Below are 11479 nucleotides of genomic sequence, written 5' to 3' on the forward strand. Positions count from 1 at the left end.
GAAAAATCAGAGACAACTTTATGCAAATTAGAAAATATTTATGCTTTATAATAATTAAAAATTTTCATTAAATTATTAAAATATTGTAAAAGTTTATGTTAATGCTTTTTACTAATAGGTTTTTTTAAATTCAAAATAAAATCATAGAGTGCGGAAAAATACTTAAAATTTTCTAAAAAATCTGTTTTCCGCCTAAAATTCGTATTTTTAATTAAAAATTATAATCAGTAATTTTCAACAATTTTATGTTACATTAGCGTTTTACACTGAGAATAAATATTTTGCATACAAAATTTTTAGACAATAAAGATTAAATTTTTGTATTAATTTACGTTTCAGAGGTTCAAAATTTTTAAATAATTTCATGTTACGTTAGCATTTTACACCTAGAATAAATATTTTTAATAACAACTTTTTAGACATCAAAAATTAGATTTTTGTGCCAATTTACGTTTGATAGGTTCAAAAATTTTCAATAATTTTATGTTACTTTAGCGTTTTAAACCTAGAATAAATAGGTTTATTAAAAAAATGTTAGAGTTCAAAGAATGAATTTTTACGTTAGCGTTTTACGCCCAAAACTTGTATTTAAAAACACAAAACATAATTTAAACAAGATTTGGAATATTTTAACTACTTTGGATTATGCTAGTGTTTTTTGAGAAATGAGTATTTTTAATAAAAGATTATTAGATTTTAAAGATTGCAAATTTTCCAGAAGTTTAGGTTATTACGTGGTTTTATAACTGAAGATATATTTGAAATAAAAAATTATGAGATGACAAAGACAGAAAACTTTGATCCATTTACGTTTTACGGTTTTGCAAGCATTTTTAAAGGTATTTTCATGTAACTTTTGCTAACATTTTTTTGGTTACGTTGTCTACTAGCGTTTTACGCCAAGATTTACACAAGATGTAGAATCTTTTAATAATTTTGTATTGCATTTGTCTCATTTTCATATGGATATTTTTGACTGAAAAAATATGTTTTAAAAGGATTCATAACTTTAAACATCGGTTACGTTTTAGCGATTTGCACAAAAAATTTATATTTCAAATAAAAAAATTATTCTATTTAAAAAATTCAAAATTTTCAACAATTTTAGAATACGTTAACGAAAATACGTTTAAATTATGTTAACATGAATAAGTATTTTAAAACAGAAATCATTATAAATTTTACCAGATTTAGACCCTGTTAATAATTTTCGATTATATTCACGTTCTTCGTCGTAAATTGGTATTTTTAATATTAAAAATTGTAATTCGAAGAAGATTCATAACTTTTAATAATTTTAGGTTATTTCAGCTTTTCACTCCGAAAATAGATATTTTTCATAAAAAATTATTAGATTAGAAAGATTCCCAACTTTCAACAATTTTAGGTTATGTTAGATTTCCATACAAAAAGAAATATTTTTAATACAACATTATAACATTTGAAATATTATAAAAAGTGCATACATTTTTGAACATTTTTAGGTTATGTTAGCGTTTAGCAACAAAAATAGCTATTTGAAAACAAAACATAATTTAAACAAGGTTTGGAATTTTTTGACAATTTTGGATTATGTTGGTCTTTTTCGTGATGAATTGGTACTTTTAATACAAAAAAGGAAATAAATTTCGGAAAATATTCACAATTTTTAACGATTTTAGGTTATTCTAGTGCTTTACGCAAATAATTGGCGTTTTACAAGAATAATCATTTTATTTCGAATAAACATTTTTCCAAGAAGATTCAAAACTTTTAAAAAGCGATTTATTATTTTTAAACTATTTAAGGTTATGTATTATATTATTATTATTAGTATTATCAATTTCAAAAATCATAAACAAATTTCAGATTATCCTTCAGAGTCGTTAAATTTACCACTGTTGGGTTTGTCGGCGTGTTTTACCGGAAATCAGTACTTTTAATAAGAAAAAATTGGATTTGACAGAAGATAACAAACTTTTTGAACAATTTCAGGTTATGTTAACCTCTCCTACCAGCAAGCAGTATATTTTAAAAAAGATTGACGATTTGGAACTAATTTTAGCTTAAGTTAAAATTTTTTTACCGGAAGCGTATTATTATAAAATAAAATCATCACGATTTAAAAAATATTTATTATTTTGAACCATTATTGGTTATGGTCGTCAAAATTCGCATATTTTGACTTCAAAATTAAATATGGCGGTTTTTGCATACAAAAATAGTGAAAAGTGTTTGATTTTTTATTTTTATCATTTTTTTTAGACATTTTTAGACAAAATTTCTTCAACCATCGGTGCACAAAATTCTTAAACTTTAACATAACATTTTTATATATATGTTTTTTCTTCCAAAATGGCGGACAAAATGCAAAAATGTCTTGAAATTAACCATAGAACACTATTATTCATCAGATTGTCATTTGCAGTCGTTAATTTTCAGTTTTTTGACTTCTCAGACCAGAAATGGATCCTATAAATGAAAAATTATTAGATTTGAAAGTAAATACACAATTTTTTAATAATTTTAGTTTATGTTAACATTTTTCTCTGGAAGCGGGTTTTTATAGAATGAAATTAGTAAATTTTAGAGAAAACTTACAATTCGCAAATATTTTTTTTATGGTATGTAAGTTGTTAGCGATTTTATCGTCAAAAATTGATACTTCCCATTTTTCTAATCAATAAATATTGTTCAAATGATCCTTATTATTTAGATTATAATTCAGAAGCGCTGACTTCGCCATCTTTTTGGCGTTTAATCTCGGGAAGCGGCACTGTTCATTAAAAATCACTGCATTCCAAAGATAACATTTTTTTGCACAATTTTAGGTTATGGTTTGTTATAATATGTAAGTGGTTAGGGGGTTTGCCGTCAAAAGTTGGTATCTTGATTTTTTTAAATCATTAAATATTGTTCGGATTATCATGATTATTCAGATTATAATTCAGAATATTTAACTTCACCATTTTTTTGCGTTTTATTCCGGCAATCGGTGCTGCTAACATAAAATCCTTACACTTGAAATATAACGCATTTTTGCGCAATTTTAGGGTATGCTACTATTTTCACCAGAAATCAGTAATTTCAAGCAAAAACATTGATTTAAATTAAGTTTTACAATCGTAAACAATTTTTTAACGTATTTTGTTAGTTTTCTTTGTCTAAAATTGCTATTAATTATAAAAAAAATCATTGGATTCTCAAGAAGTCTTGAAATATTAAAAAAATTATAGGTTAGATCATTGTCCTCGAAAAATGAAATTTTTTTATGAAAAACGCAACAGCTTGTTTATATATCTTACAAAAACATTATATATATTAATTCCAAAGATTAAAAATCAATTTTCATCAATTATAAAAAATGTTGCCCTTACTTTTCTATTATTTTAGATAAAATATACTATTAAATACAACAAGTTTGTACTAATTTTAATTTTATACTTTTAAAAAGTTTATTTTTTAGTACACCCGACTCTCGGTTTAGCCGTTTGCGGTTTAGTAATTCCTAGAAGTGCTGGTTTCTGTATGGAAAAAATTGTCAGCGTATCAGAAAGGCGCAGTGCGCGAGTACTCACATGCGCGATATTGCGCACACTGCGCAGTATTATTTCTTCCAATTGGAGACGGTTCAAGCATCCTGCATTTCAATACTGCCGATACTGTGGCTAAACAGAGAGACGAGTGTAGTAATACAAATTAGAGTTAGGGATTTTTTAAAGGGAAATAAGTAAAACAGCATTAATTTTTCAATAAATTTTACATAATGTTTATTATTCATACTTTACTCAGAAATTTCAGGCCTCATCCAGTGGGCCTCCTCTTTTTTTATTTTGTTGCACGTGTTTGATCAGTGAACATCACAATCTCAATTTTTGTCGAGTTCACGTACAGAAATTTACGTATTCCTTATTTTTCTATAGAAAGTGACGCAGAGGCCGGTCAATTATTAGACACGTGACTTAAAATAATAATTAAACAATTTTGTCTCCACGAGACAAAAAATCACTTCGCTCAGAGGCTCTGGTTAAATAAGCCTCTGCCGGTTACAAGATAAGAACGATCTTTAATTTTTCAAGAAAAAAAAGTATCGATCTTACTGCGAACTTCCACTCATATGGCAATGCGAATTTCATCCTCCTCATTGAATAGCCCATACGTCACAAAAAATAGATACACTACATCTCGCTTAATGTCTCTTCATAGCTCAACATACCAGTACAGTAAAACAAAAATTTAAAAAAAAAGTTACTTACGCAAGAGGACATCCGCACAACAATCGTGAGGAAATAAAAACAAAAGAGAACCAAGATACCACAGTCAAATATACATAGTATAACAATTCGAAATTTAATCTCGAAGTAGCATTTCATTTTACACTAATAAAAAATCAACAAACGACGCGATTCTTAATTATTACAAAAGGTCGACGAGTCACTTCCCATAACTTTGCTTTTCTAGTTTTGGTGAAAGATCGTGGAAAATATCAAAACTCAAATTCATTCAAAGCCTTTTCGCAATTTTGTTCCTTGTCATTTCTTCATCGCTCTGATTCACTTTAAAAAATTCCTAATTTTACTTTGAATAAGTATCGAATTACCCAATGAACTTTTATCAAATACCTTTTCCTAAATCAAAATTTTTCATCTTATCAAAGCGATTTTCCAAAACCGGAAAGAGAACTTAAATCCTTTCCTCTTTTGCTTTTTTCATCGCTAGAGAGGGGAACAGCGCAATCGTGAAGCGTATGTCTCTGGCGACACACATGTCACGAAATGTGTGTCGCTAGCGACGCATATGTCACGAGATGTGTGTCGCTACCTACTCACATGCCAAGAAATGTGTGTCGCTAGCTACACACATGCCAAGAAATGTGTGTCGGTGTTAGGGCGAGGAGGCGGACGCATCACAGTTGCGATAATACGCTCTTTATTCATCGCTAAACTCTCGCTGACTTTTCCATCGAAAAACGTTTTGCCAAAGTGTACCACGAATTCGCGGAAGGATCGGAAAGTGGAAGTCGTTGATAAACATCAGTGAAAAAGTCGCGAGTGATCATAATTATATATAATTGTATAATAAATCCAAAAATATTATAAAATTATATATATTTATAAAACAAAGAGTCCGCGAATACGCCTAGAATCTACCGCGGACGTCAAGTGGCGCTCGGACGTCTTCAGGATCTCCTAGGAATCTTAAGGGAATCAAAAAACTCGGTAAAAATATCGCGAGCCCTAAACGCCACTTGACTTCCCAATCTCAGGCCCACCTTAAATAATCTCGAGCCCTCTGGCTTCACCTTGTCTAGCGCTATACGAAATGATCTTTACGGATATCATAATTTACACATATGTATAAATAACTCCCCTCGTTTAATTTACCCATATGTATAAAATATAACATTTGTATATATATTCTACATTACATTACTAAGTTTCGAAAAATAATATTACAATATATAGTGTGTATGTGTGTGTCTGTGTGTATTATCGACTTTTCTGCGTCATCCCCCGCTTCATAATTAAATCCTCCTCAGATTATATCAACTTCAGGATCTCCTTTTATTTTTTTTCCAAACCTACACTAATTGCGCGTTAACATCCTTAAAGTTCGTAAATCATGATTTCCATCTCGCTGAAATCAATCGACTTCGATTTACAGCCAATCACTTTCACCAAATGGAATGATTTTCTAAAAAAAATAATCTCTACTCGAAATAAAAAATAATTTATAAACTATAATTTAGAAGATAAATATTTACAGTAAAAAAGAAATTCAAACGAGGATCAAATTAATTTTATTTACAGAAGCTGATCCAATTTTTTTCAGCGAGGGGAGTCACGAAATTACTATGTATTTCTGTAGTGTGAGTGTATGTAAATGTAAAATCGCTAGGCGCTTTTTTCATTAATTTGAATAACAACCATTTTCTCATTTGTTTCACTAAATATATCACAAACTGCCGGTGGAGAGTGCAGCCCCTAAATTTTCGCTAAAAAGTTACTTGCCTTGATTTTTAAAATACAAATTCCTATCTTATCGACCTCGAGAGATCCAAGAACTCAAATGGTTCATTTTCGTACTAACTTAGCAGAGATATGAACCGCTTCAACTGTAGAAGGATGTCAGTCTCGATAAGGTAGATATATGAGGATTTAGAAAAGCCGATTTAGCGGAAATTCTTGGGCTACCACCGGAAAAATATAACATTAAGGGATTACATGTTAATAGTTACATCACTGTCGACGGACGCAGCGAGTTTTCGCAGCGACGTTTTCGACGTTAGTTTAATTATCATTATAATTATTATTAATCATTATTATTAAATGTCGAACTAGTAGTTTCTGCATATTATACTGCCACAGAAGACTTTTTTTCTTTTTTTTTTAAACTTTAGTGTGTAAATATTCTTTATAAATTTATAACTTTTAGTGTTAGGTGATTTTATGAAACGTCCGATAGGTTGGTTTCCCATTTTATATTCCCATTTTCTCTTCCTTTAAGTTTCTTTAACGACCTTGACTTTTTTCTCAATTTCCCCTCATTGTCTTAAACTTTTATCATTGAAAACCTGTAGTCAAGGGGGGCGGGAATTAAAAGAATCGCGATCCTTACCTAAATCAAAAGCACAATTATAAAATGTCACAAAGAGAGGTCGCGCGATGTGCGTCGCGAGATGTACATAAAAATTCCTTAAGTGTGTATTCTTTTTGATCAAATGGGCCTTAGTTTCCGATATATCATTTTTATAATTCCAAACGTTGACCCTGTGAAGACCAAGTCGAATCAGCGACGCACATCTCGTGACCTCATCTTTATTATTCTTTTTTCAGGAAGGATGAAGCGAGGATGCAAAGCCGTGTAAGTATTCACAAACGCAAACGAGAATCTAATAAAAATCGAGGATGATCAGCAATTATAACTTTTTTGTATTATCCAAAAAATGGCTCAAAAGTTGGAGTTAGAAGGCTTCCGAAGAGCAGGGAAGTCTAGATTAAGCTTTCTACAATAAGCTAGCAAAGTTGAAAGCCAGAGAATAGATACAATTCTTTTCTACACGCTAACGGTATAATATACTCTTTTCTCGATATCTCTTAGACTGGTATAAAAAGAAAAGCCAGAAGATCTGATTTTTCTAATCTCATAAGATGCCTAGGCCGAAGTGGAGACGACTCGTTGAAAAGCATCGAAAATTCGATTCGTAAATTGCTTTACTAATAAGGATTATTGTGTCTTAGCCCGAAACATCAACATGCAAGTAGGATTCGCTAACTGTCCTCTACACTTTATATTCTAAACGAGTTGCCTAATTAAAAAATATTATAGTCTTCGTACCTTAGTTAAGAAGTCAATATCTATTAACCGATTTACCTTAAAATTGTAGCGTTACTTAAATCGGATGAGTTACAAAGTCATCAACAATTTACTCCGTAGATCCTGACGTCGGTAAAAATTAATTCCTTTATCCACAATTGCTATGACTCCTAAAATTCCTAAACTCCTGAAAATGTTTCGATATATCGACTCAGAGCTTATGGTGGTGTTACGGAATAAAAGGCATCTACAATATCTCGTCTGCGATTATAATCAACAGAGAACGGATTAGAACAAGTGTGAAGTTGCGTGTGCCCGTAAATCCAGGACGCAATGTCACGAAATGTGTGTCGCTGGCGACGCACATGTCAGGAGATATGTGTTGCTAACGACGCACATATCAAAAGATACGTGTCGCTGGCAACGCACATTTCGCAACTTTTCTTTGTCAGCGCTAATCCGCTCTCTAATGATCAAGAATGATCGAACTAGATTTCTTGACCAAGGATCTCGCCACTCAATGTTCAAGACTAGCGTCTCTCACTTACCGGTATTGTAATAATATTACATAGAATAAAATCGAAAATATATATTTATATAATATATAGTATATAGTATAGTATGACTGCATCTTAGTTCTGTTAATCCTACAACTACTGAGGTGTTCTCTGGGTATCCCCGAATACGATAGCAAATTATGAGAGGACCCAGAACGAAATTATTAATTAGGCAACCTTATCAAATTACCAGAGTCGCTCGATTACTCTTCTTAATGAGAGTAAGCTTGTCCTTGGTGCAATGGACGGTCTCTAATGCAATTATAATTTTTTTTAATCTTCCTCATGGTCATTGAAACGACAATCGACTATCGACGTCGCGACAAAAGTCACGTGATTCTTCTACGGAGTAAGCTTGCCTCTTTTGTAAACTCCACCCTTTCTCAGCAGAGTAAAAATTGCATAGCACGCAAGCTAGGTAGGTCATTGGGAACGCACGAACGTACCGATGGAAAACGAAAGAGTCGCAGGGAAAAATCGAAAAGCGGAAATCCAATCTCTGGTGCGAGTATGGAAACCAAATGCTTTTTCATGTCTGATTACATTTTTCCACATACAAAATTTACTAGTTTTACTCACAGGATCTACATTTCAAATAAATCCGCTTTTATTCACGTTCAAAATACCATTCGACAATTTCATTTAATTCACATCTTTGTTGATATTACAACTTTTTAAAATTTAAATTCATATTTTCCTTTTAACTTCTACGGATTTAAAACGTGTCAATAAAAAAGACTGAGAATAAGATTTTTTTCTAATTCTAGCTTTATTTTTACGTATTATTAGTTCAGAGTCCAAAATTCTCTCAAAAGAGGCAAAATAGGGGGATTAAAAGAAAAGAGGGAAATATTAAGGGAATAATTAAAAAAAATTAATGCAGATGGAATAATAAAGTCAATTTGAAACGTTAGAAATTTCTAAGTAAAAGAAGAATGTTCAACCAAATTCTTGAATTTTCAAAAATATAATTACATTTTTAGCAAAGAACTTAAATTTTTATGCAAAATAAATCTATTTCTAATTTCTGCAAAAGAGTTGATTATTCAAACCGAAAAAATAAATTCAACAAAAAAGTTTATTTTCAAGAAAAAAGTATTGCCTTCTTAAAATATTTCTGAATTTTTAAACTGTCAACAAAAAAGCTCATTTCCAACCAAATAGTCGAATTTTTAATCCCCACAAAAAAACGAATGTTCTAAAAACCAATTGAATTTTCAACAAATAGTGAGAAAATAAATTTTTCAAAAAAGGAAAAAAGAGGAATAGAGGTAAATATGTGAATTCGGGTAAACATTTATCAGAAATATTCGAATGTCTCTTTAAATAGAACAATTCTAAACGTCATAAATTTAATTCTTGTTTCCAAGTAAAAAGTTCCAGACCTTCAAAACTGAATAAAAAATTTTTTTATGACCGACATACAAAAACTGGAATAAAAATTAAAATATTCCACCGATTTTCCCTTGAAATTGATTGTCCGCACAATAAATTTTATCCGAATGATTTATTGCGTAGTTATATCACAGATTTGGCAAAGAACCAATAGCTTCTTTTTCCCCACGACTTTCCGTTAAAATCGGCCGTTCAAAGCAGCATTTTTCAAGCGCCAGCGTAAAAATTTGCCAAAGCCGCCGAGAGAGAGAGATTAATTAAAAATTCGAAGAATCTTCGAAAAATGTATTCTGCTCTGCGAAATTCTTTTATTGCTGCAGTAGCTAAGACCCTTGACTCAAGTTAGGAAGCTCAAACTGGTATAAGTTTCCTCGTGCTGTTCCGTTCACATTGAAAATTCCTAATACCACAAAGTTCAAAATCCTCCATTCAAGATAGAAGAATTTTTTTCACGAGAGTATTGATTCAATATTTTTTACTATGTATACTGATGGATTTGGTATTGAGAGGAAACTAAATTCCGCCTAGTAGTGTAATATCGAATACTTCTAATCTCAATGCATTCCTTTCTGATCTCGATAACTTCTTTTATTATTATTTATAGAGAGCGGATTAGTGGGGGGAGGGTCGAAATTTAAGATTTAGAAATTAGCCTTGACTTACTAGAAGATTTTACGAGATGTGTGTCGCTGGCGACACATATGTTACGAGACGTGTGTCGCTGGCGACGCATATGCTGCAATATGTGTCGCTGGCGACGCACATGTCACTAGATATGTGTCAGTGACGACACACATCTCGCGCCCTTTCCTTGTAGCGCCAACTGTGCTAATCCGGTCTCTAATTATTCAATTGAAACTAGTCCAGATAAAAATGGCTGAAGAGGTATTTTAAAATGGTGTGGAATATTTCCCTTCAAATACCAAGTGTTCCATGTGATTTGATGAGGTGTCGTTTGATTCTTAAATGCTGTACAGGAACATTTACTTGCTTTACTCATTAATCTCGCTATTTATTTGTTAACTAGAATCAGTTTTCATTACGTCTAGGGTGCATTCGAATAATTACGTTAGCGTAGAATTAAAGGGGGCGAACCAATAGAATAATTAATCGAAACGCGGAGAACCCAAACGTATCGTTCGTGACTAGTTAAATTTTTCACCTTCAATATTATCTAAAATACGGAAAAAAAATTTCCTTGCGACTCTTTACCAGGGGAATGTTTGAGATTTTCATGGACGGTTGATTGTGTGTTCCGATAATTGGTTCAAAATATGATCCTGTTTAGAAAATAATTGCTCATTTCGCGTCAGGTTCTTTTGTTCTTTAAATATCGTCTCTAGAAGAATGAAACTCGTTGAATATCGTTTACTCTTAATCACAGATCATTAGGCAATAAAATTATTTTGTTTCTTCCATTGCTAGAACTCTTTGATTCCCCCGGTATCAAAATTAAATCACTTCTTTCGTTCCAATTGGAAATTTAGAATTTTAAAAACTCTATTATCAAATATCGTCGATTATCTATAGATATAGAAAATTGGTTAGGTATCTAGTTGAAAATTAAGGGACTGACGTTAAAATCTAGTCTTCGGAGGAAACTAATCTGTGTTCAATCTCAATTTTTAAAATGAGTAAAAATAATATCTTATAAAAATCTCAGTGATTTATGTATACAGTCAACTGGCGAAGAGATTTTTTTCTGAAAATCAGTTCCTCGTTTACAAGTTTAGTTTTTTTCGCGTTTTCGTTCAATCGTTTTTTTTTTATACGTGTTTGAATACGTGTCAAAACTTCGCACCTATCTCGTTAATTATAATACCGTCCTTTGAAAATCTATTTTTAGTTAAATATAATTTTTTAATTACATATATATTTATTTATTTATAATATATATTATTATTCTTTGAATAGTACAGTCGCCAGACGAGGACTCTTAGCACTTTTTTTTTTAGATAATTTCTTATCTGGGAGTGAGACGAAAGTTTTAAAAGCCTGAAAGCCTCGTCATAAAGCTTTTTTCCCGATCTGGGAGATTTTTTTTCAATGCCTAACGTCTGGTGTTTCTCTGTTTTGTTCGTTTGTTTTGTTCGTTAATTATCATTTTGTCTCGCTTCTCCTATCGTTCACTCTTTCTATCTCTCTCTTTCTCTCACACTCGCACTTTATCATTACACTTACATACATATTGCATATGAAGAGCAATATGCAAGTCGATTTTGTACAGCAAC

Source organism: Belonocnema kinseyi, chromosome 8 (assembly GCF_010883055.1).
Source record: "Belonocnema kinseyi isolate 2016_QV_RU_SX_M_011 chromosome 8, B_treatae_v1, whole genome shotgun sequence".
Lineage (NCBI taxonomy): Eukaryota > Metazoa > Arthropoda > Insecta > Hymenoptera > Cynipidae > Belonocnema > Belonocnema kinseyi.